A 15,882-nucleotide genomic window follows, 5' to 3' on the forward strand; every position below is an offset into this window, starting at 1 on the left:
TGTGTTCATTTCATGACAGACATGGTCTTATAGGCGCTGAGGGCATTGTGTTTTTTAGACATTGCTGAATTCCTCAGGCTAGACTTCAACATTTGCACCCCTGCGGCAATAAAGGCACTCAGCAACCTCTCATTCAGATTCTTCATCAGGAAGGGCTACTGCCACGAGTCCTCCTCTTCCAATTGCCCAGGCCAACTTGAATCTTCAGTACAACTCCCAACATGTGTGATTGGATCCAAGGAAACAAGGAAGATCCCTCAAAGAAATGATTCCTCACTCTCCAGGAACTGCAAACACAAAATTATAGTGCCCTTACACCCAATACCATCTGCTCATTAGGCCAACCATGAGTGAGCTGTCAAACTCTTGAAGATGAGCTTCCTGTGCATGGACTGTTAATGGTTCTAGTATCCTCCTGCAATTATTTCTCTTGTTTTGGTGGTCTGGTACACTGTCTATTCTATGGCCCTGCAGAATGGTTTGCTCTTGGGAAAACGACAGCTAACCAGGGCAAAAGCAGATAGCAGGTGGACGATGAGCATTGGAAGATGACATTGAACTGAGAAGTGAGCCTGCTACTTAAATCTTCTGGGATGAGGACCTTCGTCCCTCTGCCTCACAGCATTAGATCTAAGTTGGCATCAATGAAATGAGGGGCAGCCTTGCCCTCAGTGCAAGATTTGTGGGATCTTCATGCTATTTCACTTCCCTCTGTTGTTGTGGAAGGGCCATGAGCTTCTAGTCGAGAAGCAAGAGTCCTACTAATGGCCCTACGTGATGCTTAATTTCTTGTACTACACTTAGGCAAAAATCATGCCAAAACACTTTTGTGTGTTTCTGCATTGATTTTTTTGAGGAAACTTGCTCTGAAGTTTCTTGTCCACTTCATTTGTCTAACAGGATGCAAAAGAAAAGGCACACCAGCAGTGCCATGAATGTTTCCTATTTGTATTTCTAAACTATTTTTAGAATGGTATTTTCTCTACAAAAAATATTTATTGTGTGTTACTGTTTTGCGTTTAAAGGACTTTAAGATTTTCTAAAATCCAGATAATTTTCTTGTATGGATTATGAGATAGAACACACCAATGCTTCAGTGTACAAAAGTCCACCATTTAATGGTCTGATGAGAACTAACAAATTATGTAAATTAGGGAGAGGCAGTGTGAATCTCCAGAAAATCTGGGTGTGAAAGCATGATTGTTCAATTGATTTCCTTGACAGTTTACCCCATAGGCCTGTTGGCAAGTAACTTATTCATGGTTTAGCCTCTCATTTCTACAGTGACTCCAAACCTTTATTCAGTAATAAAGATTTATTTGCATGTCTTAAGCATGGGGTAAATTTTGCTAAATTCAAAACTAGTTTTGAGAAACCATTGCAATCCTTGTTATATTCTGAGTTATTTAAAGTTATCTTCTGCATTAAAAGCTCAGATATAGTTTCAGAGGAGTAGGAAAGTTGACGTTTCGGGTCGGGATGCTTCATTTCTGAAGAATAGTCCCGACCCGAAATGTCAACTTTCCTACACCTCTGATGCTGCCTGACCTGCTGTGTTCCTCCAGCTCCACACTGTGTTATCTCTGACTCCAGCATCATCAGTTCTTACTTTCTCTGAGATGTAGTTTCATTTTATTTGCATGGTACTGCACTAGCAGTTTCACTCTTTTCCTGGTACCTCATATCAAAGTCTTTGCTGCTGTTGTTTCTTGCTCACCAATGTGCAGAACAAGGATACTCACATTGTAAAAATTATTCCAGCTAGGTTCTTCTGAATATCTGCAGTGGCAGGAGTTTGTAAAGTTTTGGACAGTACATCTTAGTCAGAAGCATACTTTACAACTCAAAGTGCTGTCAAACTCAAAAGATCTTAATTGTGCAATATGTGAGAAAAATTTTGAATGTAAATTACTCCAATGTGATTATTGTGGTAAATTCACCAGAATTACTTCTGAAGAAAAGTTATAATGGATTCGAAACATGAACTCTGTTGCTGTCCAGAGATGCTGCTGGACCTGAGTTTCTCCAACATTTTCTGTGTTTGTTTCAGATTTTCAGCAGCTGCAGTATTTTGCTTTAAATTCACCTGAATTATCCCTTGGTATCGAGCGGCAATATATGAAGAAACAGCAGAAGTGTTGTTGGACTACTAATAGAACCATTACAACCAATAAAGGAAATTTACATTTAGAGATATTCCACAGTAAAATTGACCTAAATCAATTACCTGTGAATTTCCTCTGCAAAAGCAATGTTGGTGTTTTATGTAGTTATACCAAAGCTTTCCAGGATAGTTTGGCCTTATATTAAACAACAAATGTTCCAGGAACTTTCCCACAGCTGTAGCCTATAAGATTTATAATGCTTGCTGCATAAAATACTTGCACAATCTAGAGACTATTTAATATTTAATTGTAAATATTGTGTATTTGGTAAGCATGATGGCCTGTCACTTTAAGAGTTTGATCACATGACATCATGATCACGTTATCAGCCATTTTGGAGGATTGCGCTGTGTCCAACTTTGCTGCTTGCAGAGTGAATGTTTCCTTAGCAAAGCTCCTGCTGTTTAACACTTTGGCTTTCCTGAAATGTTATGGTAAACAATACATTTTAGATAGCAAAACATGTGTATTGAAAGTAAAAGAAATAAATGCCTGTAGTGCTGAAGAAAAGGAATTATTGTAAATTATGCAGAGTTAGAGATGAAGTTGTAGTTCAATTGCTTTGCTGCCATTCATTCTGTAAACTTTCTCCTTGCTCTTCTCATTGAGAGACTCTAGTAATTGTGCTGTTCTTTATAGGAATGAATTGGAGTAAGCCTGGTGAAGTCAGGCTATAAAAATGCTTTCATGTTGAAAGAAACAGATTGCTTTGCAGTTGCTCATCCCAATTATCTGAAATAAGTGCTAAGAGCAGCCTTTGTCAGGCAGATATTGGAAGAGGTAAGTTGAGAGAAAAGAAAATTGATGAAAAGTAGTAATAGAACGACTGTGGTGTAAGTGAGAACTTCTATGGTTTTGCATTTTGAAGTTCGACTTCAGTTGTATCTCAAACTGAGAATAGAGGATTGGCTGAATATTTATGTCTCGTTATTTTTTATCAACTTGAATTCCACCCCTAAGGTTTCCAGTGCAACCAGAACTAGGAAGGATACGCTAAATCCCCTCCAGGTTTCGTTTGAAAATCAAACACAATTAAACATGAAATTTATTGCATTGACTGACTGCCGTGATGCCAAGTGTATTTTGTCAATTCTTAAGTAAATCAATGTAGGTATACATGTAATAACTAATTTTAAGTGAGAAACCAACAAATCAACAAACTGAGATTTAATTTGAAAGAATTACATTGATTTCTCTATAAAAATGTTAATCCTTCTACTTTCTTGCTCATTCCCACTCCACCCCATCTTTGCTTCCTTTCTTATGCTCAAAGTCAGGGAAATGAAATTCTTAATTAAAGCAGTATTGTTAGGATCGAGCACTCTCAGGTTATGAATAATGTAGGCAAATGCTGTACTGTTCATCATACTTCAGTTCTAATCTTAAAAGAGCACACCGTATCATTGCCACGTGACAACTTTGCCATTTTCTCCAATGGACAGCCTGTGGCCTTGGAGTGAGATGTCAATGAGTGAAAAATCAGGGATGATTTTGTTAAAGCCCATGCCCATTATGGGGAGTGTCCTAAACACACTTACAGCTGGCAGACAAAGGATACTGTCATCCAATTATCTTCTTTAAACATGATTGAGTTCATAAAATGTGTTCTTTTTACATTTCTGAACAGATGTTTATCTTTTTGTTGTATTTAAATAGATAGCGCCGTTAAAAACTCAATTTATACCTAACTTTCACTTTACGAAAACTTAGAATTTAATGGGGTGAATGCATGAAAGATTTTCATCTGCCTTGAATGGTGAGGTCTAGAATCAGGCTACGCTATTTCAGAATGAGGGGAAAGCCATTTATGACTTAGAGGAGGAAAACGTCTTCACCAGAAGGGTAGTGAAACTTTGGAATTCTCTATCCCAGAGGGCTATGGCAGATTAATCATTGAATAAGTTCCAGACAGAGATCAATAGATTTCTGTACATTGATGCTGTTAAAAGATGTGGGAATAGAGCAGGAAAATGGCACTGAGGTAAATAATCTAGAATATTGGAGAGGCTCAATGGGCTGAAAGGGCTCATTTTGTTCCTATGTTTCTTTTTGGAAAGTTTAATCTTATCCCATTGCCTGGAGAGAAAATAGCAAACTAAAGCAGCTTGGAGTATCACATAGTTGGGATATAGGTTTCTTTAAAATATTTTTGAGAGTTTTTCGGAACATTGTTATGAAAATATTTAATGCAATACTGTCATGGTGTTATTACATATGATGGTACTGATTTTCCTAGTGCGCTCGTTGATATTGTTAAAAGATTGTTTCCAATTTCCGGTTTGAAATTTAGACTAAAGTTTCAAAAGTAACTGCTAAGTAATCCAAACAATAATTTTATGCCAGTGGGGGAGGATATAATTAAATTTTATATTGTAAATAATTTGCCTGTAGTACATTTACAAATTAAGATATATGAATACCACATTGATCGTTCATCAGCCTGCAGTCTTTATTTGAAATACTGATTGGTGTGATTTCTTACAAATAAATCTGGATAGAAAAGGTTAAAAACAGAGAGCACTGTATGTAGAAAAGCATCTATCATGAATAATTGGATTTTTTTTCTTGCTTTGGAACAGGATGGGGAAAACTACCTCTGACTAACTGCTTAAAGGTAGCAGTTGAAACATACCGGGTGATAGAAGCAGGAAAATGGTCGGGAACATTTGCTATCTGATAAACAGTAGCAGAAGTCAATTTATTGCACCAATCGTTAAATAATGGCACTGATTATAAGGCTGCTAACTGCAGCAGCTGTAATTGTCTGTCATAAATCTTTGTCGTCTGTGACAGCAGAACAATTAAATGAGCCATCTGCTTCAGGGCAAATGACTTTTGATAAATATCAGTTCTGCTGAAATGTACTTGGATGTGTCTCAATATTTTGGAGAGCCATTCAAGTTGCTTCCATGAATGTGAAGTTATTATTGGTTCGTATTGATTTTGCCACCCTTATTTAACGCCAATGTGAGTGACTCAAGGCTGAGATGAATAGTGTCTTCTCCTTATCTGATCAACTCTCTCCTCCTAAGTGCATGTTCTAGTGAAAAAATAATTACAGTTCTTTTCAGAGAAGTCTGCAGAGAAATGCAACCAACAGAACTCAATAAGCCGTAGATATTTTTTTAATAAAGCAAGTATACAAGTGAAAATGAATTTCAGAATCTGAAGTGCTTCTTTTAAATTCAGTACTGTTAGAGTCAGTTCAATATGCTGTCAACTTTGCAATTTGTCACTTTTTAACAGCTATATTTGTTCAGAATATTGGCTGTTACAGAATTTGATGACCAGAGTTGCATTGTGAGAAAAGTGTTGAATTCAAGAGGGTAAAATAAAGGTCATTACATTTTGGATCAGTCAATGTAATTATATTACTGAGGCCAAGAAAGGTCTTTTGATCTCATTTAAATTTTATGGTAAGAAATTTGAATCCTACATTGCCATTTTCTTGCTAAGGTATGATGGGCATAGTTCCCCTTGGCCAGGTGTCAATTTTTTTTGTGATTGCTCTGATAGAAATGAGATCACACAAGAAATAATGTTTTCTGAGACAGAAAACAAAAGAAATGAAACATTGTTTGCCATCACACTGAATTATGTGTATCATAGTAAATTTTCTATGCTGATGGAGAAAGCTATTTATTCTATCTTTGGCAAATATATAGCATTTCCCTTGCTGAAATAAACTTTATGAAATGTGGGTTGTGTGGATCGGATATTGTACTTCCACTCTATATTGCATGACAGGGAAGACTCTTAATCATGACTGTGTCTTCAAGTCTTCAGGAATGTCTTAGCTGACAGGGATATTCTGTTATAACTATTGTTAGCTTTGCAACTGGAAAAGGAGGAAAAAAGAGAGCACTGGAGTAAATGTAATCCTACTCCCACCTGGTTTCGTCAGACATTAGTGTTAGATCACCACCATCTATGCTGAGAAAATATCTAATAGTAGTTTACATTAAAAGCAAAGGGAAAATTCTAACTGTTGTTGGCTTTAACACTGCTACGTGATGAAATATCTGCAGCTGATCCTTGGAAGAAGTCAGAAATGAAGAAATTTAGGAACATAGTACTTTTGATGGCTATTGCTGGGGCATAGCAAGCAGTGCTGCAAAGTCTGAGGTCTTTGGCAACGAGGGCACAGGTCTCTGTGGCCATGAGCCTGACAAGTCTGTCTCCTGACACTTTTTTTTGTCATCACAATGCAGTTCACTTCTAATGGTAGATCCTGTGCAGTGGGTATGGACTCTGTCGCATTTGTGCTCAGTGCTAATTTCCTTTGTGCTCCTGATGCCTGGGGCCCACCCTTCCTGTGGAGAATGTTGCTCTGTATTTCCAGTGGTCTGCCCAAGGTTCAGCATGAGCCTGTGAATCTGCACTTGCCCGTCAGTAAAGGCTGAATAACCTCTTTTACAATCTAAGTGAAAATTGACATTGCAGTTTCAGATGCAAACATACCTTTGGCTTACCTAAGAATGTCTCAGTTTTAATAGTTATTGTAAATTTAAAAATTGGCTTTCATTACATCAAAATGTATTTCTCCTGTTGGATAATCTGATGTTTGTCACCTCTTGTGAAATACGCTAGAGGTAGGCTTCAATTCACACTGTTTGGACGAGCTACAGTAGAATTTTGCCAAGGCTTCAGAAGGAGGGTGTTCATGATAAATTAAGAAAACTCTCTGTAGTTCTATAGTTAAGAGATTGGCAATTTCCACGGTATTTTTTTAATTCCTTCTCTGCCTGACTACATTTGCACAGATATAATATGAGATGGGATGGGACTTCAACTTTAAAGCTGTGCAGCTGCTTCAACTTGAAAAATTATTACAAGTGGATCATTGCAGTCCTCATGTTGACCAGCCAGTCACTCAATCTAGCATATAACATGGAGTTTTAATGGTGTAGTTTCAGTGTGTCTACTTTTGAGCCAGGAGACCTGAGTTCAAGACCCATCTGCCCTGAAAGTGTGTCATAACATGTCTGAAAGGTTTATTAAATAATTATGACACATACTTCCAGATTTCCAATAATCAAAGACATTATCTAAGTTACTGTTCTTTCAATACTGCTGACTCCAATGTCCTTATTGACCAAGGTACGCTTCTGTTTATCAGAATAATATCTGGAAGTACTAAACAGGTTCCCAGCTAACGTTAGCCTCATGCAGTAAAGCATTCATTACATAAGCCTTCAAAGAGGGCAGGGTGGGGATGGGAGCTGCTTCTCTATCACTTGCTCACCTATGCCGTTTCCAATCCAGAGGGTTTCTTTTCAATTCATTTTGTACCAGACACTTCATTACTTGCTTCCTTCCTCAGCTGACAACATCTAATATACACTTAAATTGATTTTAAAAAGCTGAAAAAAATGGGCTGAGGCAATTTGCCTTTTGACTTAGAAGGTTGAACAGTATCTTAGGTGGGAATTTCCCCTTTTAACACAGCAGTTTAAAGCTGCTACCAAATCCAGGAACATCTCCGTGTGCTGCAACTGTGACACCAGCAAGAAAATAAGCAAACAACCAAGTTGATAAACTCAGACCCAGCAAATGAGAAAGTTGCAAGTGGTTATAATCCTTTACTTTTTATTTAAATTTTCAGATGTATGACTGTTTTTAGAAGTTAAAATAAATGGACTTTTAAAAAAGTTTCTTTTTAAATGTGTAGAATTTTTAATTGTGGAAAAAAATGACATTCTGTAAATATAAAATTAGTTTTATAGAGGTATTAATGATGTTCAACATCATAACGAAGTTAATGACTGTTCAACTGTCAAAAACCTTATTCAGCAAGGTATAACTTTTCAAGTGTATCTAACAGTAGGATTAGCAGTGAGATATGGAAGTTCTTGTCATTTTATGATGGCATCGATAGTAGCAGTCTGTGGAAATGTCTCCATTTGCAACGTATGGAGGTATGAACTCTTAACGTTGTTGTCCCTTTCAGTGGATTAATGATGATAAGTGCTCACAGTTTCAATGTCATCAATGCAGCAATATCTGGCCACATTATTGCCCTTCACACACAGCCACTTGCTATAAAATTTTCTTCAAATTTGAATGGCAGATTAGATTGTGCATTTCTCATTAGGCTAGCTGCTGTACAAGCTAATACCTGGGACTTATATTCAACTCAGTCAGGTCTGATGATGAAAGATTGGGTTCAATCATCTTACTGGAGATTAGCTTGGCATAGGCAGAAATTACTAATGCTGATTTTATTTGTATTGCAAAATTAGATTACCATTCTGTAGTTGCTAATTTGGTATCAATGCAGTTTCATATATGAACATGCATGAGTAATACAGTTTATTATTGTACTGCGATGGTCCAGATATTCCAGTCAGGATTGGAAACCTTGGACTGAATCTTACATATTTTCACTAAGAGTGAATTTAATTGATTTCCATGGAGGTTTTCTCTCCATGAGGCCTAGGAGTTTTCTTGTTATGTCACCCAAAACTTTCCTCAGTAAGTCCCTACCTCTAACTGATCTCTCACTTGATGCTAGCTTGATTCTTTTATTTGCTGTATTGGAAGAACTCACCACTGCTGGGATATCCAGAATTAACCACAGTCTGTGTTGTCAGAGACATCTTTAAGGGGCTTTTTCCACCTGGACGATCATTGTCAGTCCGGAGCCACCGTTCACAGTTCATGATATTTGCCCTAGATTTGGTAGATAAGAGAAAATTAATGCCACGCTTTACAGCCAGGAGGTTATAGTGGATGAGGTAATGTGGGGCTACTGACATCCTTTACCTCTGGATATGGCAGTGCAGGGCATGACACCAGACCCTGCCAGCCTGGTCTGGGTTGCCATCCAGGTCAGTGCAGTCTCAGCTGTCTGGAGAATGCCCAGCAATATTGGAAGAAAATCTTTCTCTGCTCTCCATGGTAAGTGTCAATAGCATCTCTTTGTTATCTTACTCTATCTCTGCGACTGCAACTACCTTCCACCAGCACTCATGCTCTACCACTCTCACAGTTCATGCAACATTGCACTCTCATTGCACACAACTAACCAACCCCCCTGCCCCACTACTAAATTGTCTACAAACTCACCCAGGATTCCTCACTATCTTTTTCTCACCTGCACACTAGCATTCATGCCAACTACTTTCAACTCACCCAAACCCTCCCTTTCTCTTAGTCTGGGCGTAAATGGCCCAAAATAGGGCAGGAAAATCCAAGACAGATGGTGGGGTGCCAGACATTTGGTTCCTTACCACACTTGAGAGTGTCCTGACCCTGACTGTCCCAAATGGCTGCCTAACCATACCATAGCTCATGGACAGATATTAGAGGCTGCCCTTTTGACATATTGTGCTAGGGTCCCCTGAATGAATGCTGTCTCCCGTAACATGATAGAGCAGTACTCCCTTGTCTTTGGTTCATGGTGATTTATTTGACACTGAAGCTGTGCAATTGCAACGTAGGCTGCTGGCACTTAGTACAGGTGTAACGCTGATGTAGCTTGGTGACATGCAGCAACATGTCTACTTCCTTGACTGGTGACTGCTACCAATCACGCGAAGCTGCCTGGCTTTGTGTCTACATTAAGTTGCAAAGCAATGAAGCAGTACTTTGAGCCTTTGCCTTGCCCTTTTGTATTTTGCTCCCTCACTCTGAGGTAATGTTGTGAGCATCTGAGTACTGAGTGAGCAAGCGAGCATCTCTGAGATGCAGCCTGGCCTTGTCTGCATGCTGGCGCTGGTCCAGGCGCACAATGTGTCCTTGTAGCAGCATGGCAATGTTAATTGTCAATTATTGCAACATAATGTATTGAATATGGATTGGCGATGTGCCGTAATGGCGCAAAGGAGTTGGCACATAGAGTCATAGATTCATACAGCACGGAAACAAACCCTTCTGTCCAATTAGTCCACACTGAACATAATCCCAAACTAAATTAGTCCCACCTGACAGCTCCTGACCCATATCCTTCCAAACCTTTCCTATTCATATATCCATCCAAATGTCTTTTAAACACTGCAATTGTACCCTCATCCACTATTTCATCAGGAAGTTCTTTCCATGTGCGAACCACCCTCTGTGAAAAAATTTGCCTCATGTCTTTTTTAAATCTCTCTCCTCTCACCTTAAAAATGTGCCCCCTAGTCTTGAAATTCCCCATTTTGGGGAAAAGACAGCTACCATCAATTCTATCTATACCTTTCATTATTTTATAAACTTCTTTCAGGTCACCTCTCAACCTCCTATGCTCCAGTGAAAAGGTCCCACCCTATCCAGCCATTCCTTATAACTCAAACCTTCCATACATACATGTTCATACGTGCAACATTCAAGCAACAAAAAGATACAACCAAAACTCACTCGTCTCCATATATACAGACAAGGAGGATCCCCAGTTTGATTGGGACAATGTCAGGATCCTAGAACAAGCCAAAAAGAGACGAGCACAGGAATTCTTAGAGGCCTGGTTCTCCACCAAGAAGGCCATCAACAAACACATAGAATTAGACCCTATATATAGACCACTGCAATGAAAAACCGGAAATGAGGTCATCAACTCCAACAAACCCCAGTGTTTAAATACCAGGTGGGAAAATACAACAATGCTGTTCATCGGAGGCTGCACTGATGATGTTACCCAGAAGGGTAATGAAACGTCTGCAACCTAATGAACCAGCTTGATGAGTGAACCAACCACAGCATCCACAACCCGAGCTACAAATCTGTTCAAGAATTTGAACCTCTGTTGTGTGTGTTTTATACTTGTGGAATTTCTGCAAAACCTGCAAATCAAAATTGCTGCATTGCCCCTTCACGCCCATTATACAAGGTGGTTATGATACTTTGAACTAGATTTATCCTGTAAGTTTCTTTGCTTTTCCTCTCATTTTATTCTAACCAAAATTCTTGAAACTCATTTTTAATCCATCTTTTAGTTTCTCACTAAAACTTATCATTGCACTATTGGTGTAAGCAGATAATAGATAAATAAGCTGATTACTTTTTTTTAATTCTAGAAACCTCCGTCACTATTTGCTTTGTATTCCATAACTAAAGGCCTAATTGATTCACAGGAGAAGTATAAATAAGAAAAGCAGATTCTTGAATGAGAAACATTGCAAAGAAAATCATTTATGTCAGACCTTCACAAATTCAAAATGTCCCAAAATGTTTTACAGCCAATAAAGTGCTTTGGGAATCCTTTTTGCCCACCTGACTGGGCAGACAGGATCCCATTTTTAACCTACAATAGAATCATACATTTCATCCAGAAGATATTAAATTACATTGAATTTAATCTACAGAATGAATTGATGTTAATAATCACAGACATAAAAGTAGTTCAAAGATTGAACTTTTCTATTTGCAGTCAGTTTTGGAACATGACTGTCATTACTAGGGAGAATCTGATTTGGAGTATAGATTAGCATAGAGATGACATCATATCACTTGTTGTCTACACACCTTTGCAAAGAAACTGATTCAGTTATTAAAATTAATTAACATTTTTATGACTTATGGATTATCTCTGCATTCATTACTTCTGAGGAATGTATATTTCTGATCAATGTGTATTTCAACTTTTAAATCTTTTAATCTATTATCCTAGGAATTTGTCCAATGATTAAAATCAGTTTGACAGAGTCATAAGAAAGAGAATGCAAATTTATTTGCAGCTCATGTCAATCAAGAGAATTTTGCCTTGTGTGTTAATGAGTTTTCATGAGGTTTTCAAAGGTAATAGTTTTAAACAATTCCTACACAGCTAAAATATGAGGAATTGCTGTTTTTCCAATTGGAACTAAAAATAAAAGTGTGTTCTTCAGCTGTTTGCTAACCAGGAGTTTGTTGAGGGTACTGTTAACTGTAAGAATATTGTGAAAATATTTAAATATTGTTTCAACCCTGCATTGTATTTGGGAGTATTATACTTTATATAACATTTCAAACGTATATTGCTGCAAATAGAGAGACCTGTTGCTGAAACTTTTCATCTTGCACTTGTCAGGACAAACACAAGAATGCCAAATTTCAAATGTTCGCGATCATTTGTACAACAGAAGAAAGGATGCTGATTAACTGGAAAATGAACTCTGATTGGTTGACGCTTTGCTCTGAAGAAGGCAAATGGGAAACCAAATGCTCTCCAACCTAAAAAAGGTGCTAGTCTTGAATATATTGGGAAACACATGAATGTATGTTGCTTCTAGCAGATGTAAATGAGCCATACTGTGAGCTGAACTGATTATCTTAAAATAGTTGTTCGTGTAGCTATGAACATTATCAGGATTATTCAGCAAATGCCGCCCATTTGGACAACTGAAGGACTGTGCTGTTTAATTTGTTCCAGCAATTACTGAGACATTTGGTCCATGTACCTAGCACCACTAAAATTCATTGATGACATTGTCTAATTGTGTGGTATGGTAAATAGACATGTTTACATTCCAATGTAATCATGTCTGTAAATAGGAAGAGGAATCAAATTTGTGCACCATTTCCAAAATACTATAAGCGTAGACTTAAGCATATGCCCATTGGACAAGCAAAACAGCAGCCTTGTCTAGGAAAAAAAAGCATGGAAGGAAATTATATAATAGAAACATTAGGAGTATGTGTTTTTTTAAAAAAAGTGTTGCTTGTCTGAGAGACAATGGTACATACATACATGAAGATACAGCGGAGACACTTAGAGCTCTACAAAAACACAATTCATTTATTAAGTACTTAAACAAATAACACAGACTTGTAACTACTAGAGATATCTCAATCATTGTCTTTCACTACCCTGACTTCTGTAATTAAACCCAAATATTATTGCGCGGGAGAGTTCACAGCTGGCCAGGCTGAAATTCTGATCAACATCTTCACCGCGCTTCCTGACTTCTTGCACAACATTAATCTTTGAAGTTTTGCTGAGGAAAAGGATTTCTTCAGGCTCTTTATACGCAAGACTCTGTGCCAAGTATGTGCCCTATTTGGAATTATCCATGCACGCATCCAAGCCTGCATGTTATGGTCAAATGCATGCTTTATTTGGACTTATCCATGCATGTGAGGGATCTTGAATATTTCGTCCAAATGTATGCCTTATCTGGTAGAGCCAGCAGTTCCTGATTTCTTGCAGTTTTAATTCTTGGCAGACCTGACTGACTCAACATAATTCCATTCACAAAATAGCCCATTGTTAAACCTGTTATCAATTCCTGTTATCTTCAGCCTTATCCAACAAAAGTTTTATTCTGTTGTAGCTTCAAGTAGTATTTCCTTTGGTGATGGTGGTATAGTTCTTTTTCCCAAAGGTTGAAGTCTGTCTGCACAAATGAGGCAAAGCAAAAATAGAAATAAAAATACAGAACGTAGCAAAGATGTACAAGATTGCTAGCATGAGATAGAAAAAGGAAAGATAATGGATGCAACTTTATGGCCTCTGTTGTGGTATGTTTTCGAGGTGGGAAGATTATTTAATTAAATTGGTATTTAGTATCTTATTGACTGCCAGATGAACAATCTTAAGCTGCGATCACATTTAACATCATAAATCATCCAATGCCTTAGAAATATAGGGCAGAATCCTACAGGGGTCTGAGGACAATGGGTTATTGTGAGTTTTGTGGCAGAATCGGATGGCAAGTCTATCTCAATGACAGGAGAATCTCACTCCACCTTTTACCTATTTTTCTAATCAGTCTGTTAAGAGATGTCATGACAAGCTTCTGGAGCAGATGGGACTTGAACCCAGGCTTCTTGGTTCAGGGATGGGGACACTACTACCCTTCACAAGAGGGACTTCACTCCCATTTTTAATACTTTTTATGCTTGAAGATAGCGAACAGTGGTGTTCCCAAGGGTATATGCCAAGTCACCACTTTTTCTGATGTGTAACTGATGGGCTGATACTGCAATGGTTCATAAATAGATTAGCCCAGAAGTGGGAAAAACCTTTGGCCTCAGGGCCACAGCTGAGTATGGACGTTGTATGGAGGGCCATATACCCCATGGCACACTTGCAAACTGCACTGTTTTTAATCTAATCTCTTAGGTAATATGTCCCTGATTTTTATTTTTCAAGAGGCTACAACAAAAGCGCCACACGTCACCTTTTCTTTTTTTTTTAATTAACCTATTTTTCTATTCAACCTCTTCAGATGTGTTATTACACACCTCTGGTGCAAGTGGGAAAATTTGTTTCAAGAGGGGGAATACCTTCAGACCACCAAATCTATGATATGAATATTTGACTACAGCTTTGCCTCAATTATTATTTTTGAAAATGTATTCATTTTCTAACCAATTTGCTTAAGGCTGTTATTACAGGCCTACTGGAGCAGATGAAATTTGAACTCAAGTCTTTTAGCCCACACTACCACTGCACCACAACAGCCCCCCTCCACTCCTTTTTTATGCTTTTTGTAGCAAATGTAATGAGGTTAGCCAGCTGGAAATCATAAAACATGAGTTCCTTGATTGGAACTGTTAATCTGGTCCAAACAGGGGACCCTGGCTGACTTAAATGGGTTGAGTTTCAGAGATACTGATGCTCTGTTGCTTGACTGTATGAGGCAGCATTGTAGTCAAGGACTGTTCACGTCTAAATAAAGGGTGACCTGGTGACTAGATACCGACCTCTGTAGAATTATTTCAGTCACGATGAGAGTAAAGCACAGTCCTGAATAAACACGCTTACAACAGTTGTCTTTGAGTTGGGGTAAGCATTTCTTACATCATTCCTTTGTTTAGGAAGCTTGACTCGTTTGACGCTGCCATTGAGGACTGGCCTAGTATGAAAGGATGGGTTATTTTTTCTAGGCAAATGACATTGTTCCCACAAGTAATTCTCCTGGCAGCTTGTAGAGCTACAGCTTTTTATGTCATTAGGACCCTTACTCTCCCTGAGGTGCCAGATACTAAAATCTTTGAAGAATTGACCAACATAGTTAAGGAATATTACAATACCAAAGCTTCTCTAATTCTGAGATGCAATTGCATTCACTGAACAATTTGAGAACCAGGGGAATCTGTACTGGGGGTTTTGACTGGGTTGAAACAACTGGCAGAAGCCTGTGAATTTGATTCCACCCTTAATGAGATGGAAGTGGATATCCTTACCAGTCTGACTGAGCTTGTGGAACACCACTTAAGTGAAAGCAATTGCATAACCTCACTTGATCAGAGGAACTTTAGGTCAGCCGACAGCAAAACCCCAAAACAAAGCCAAGCCTCAGCGAAATGGTTAAAATTTTCTTCAAGATCCTGGCTGGCAAGCCATTGTTGTTGTTGCCGGTATGTGGACTCGAGACAGCAAAAGTGTCTGACAAGACCAAAATTGAGTGAGATAATTCTTGGGTCAGTATTCAGCAGTTTATCCAGGAGAGTTCATACCCTGGAAAGACCACTGGTATCTGGTTTAGAACAGTCAAATTACCTAGCAATATCAAAATTGGAACCAATCAAGATAAATATCTGGTTTTATGGTCATCCGGTTCAATACTGGTGTGGTTGTAGCAGAGATTACAGAACCAGTTTTTATCAAAATTCGCTCAGGGCTCCAGCCCTTTACTTCATGCAAGACTTGACATTCTCAAGTCCCTCTGAATCAGAGATGGACATAATTGAAGTAGCCGCCTTGACATCTTTGCCACCAGAAGAAGGGAATGAAATTCTACTGAGGCGTTCCTGGCACAAGAGGCAAGCTCCCTAGCGATACATGCTGCTTGTATCAGACACTGAGTCAGAT

At 38.4% G+C, this 15,882-nt stretch overlaps 1 long non-coding RNA gene across 1 annotated transcript; it reads left to right on the forward strand.

The window, feature by feature from the left end:
• Positions 1–2,497: 2,497 nt before the first annotated feature.
• LOC125484741 lies at positions 2,498–5,743 on the forward strand. Its single transcript, XR_007263558.1, has 3 exons — positions 2,498–2,599; positions 2,805–2,945; positions 4,745–5,743. It is a non-coding gene; the product is annotated as an uncharacterized LOC125484741 (long non-coding RNA).
• Positions 5,744–15,882: the final 10,139 nt, after the last annotated feature.

The sequence above is a fragment of the Rhincodon typus genome, chromosome 13 (genome assembly GCF_021869965.1).
Source record: "Rhincodon typus isolate 14 chromosome 13, sRhiTyp1.1, whole genome shotgun sequence".
NCBI lineage: Eukaryota > Metazoa > Chordata > Chondrichthyes > Orectolobiformes > Rhincodontidae > Rhincodon > Rhincodon typus.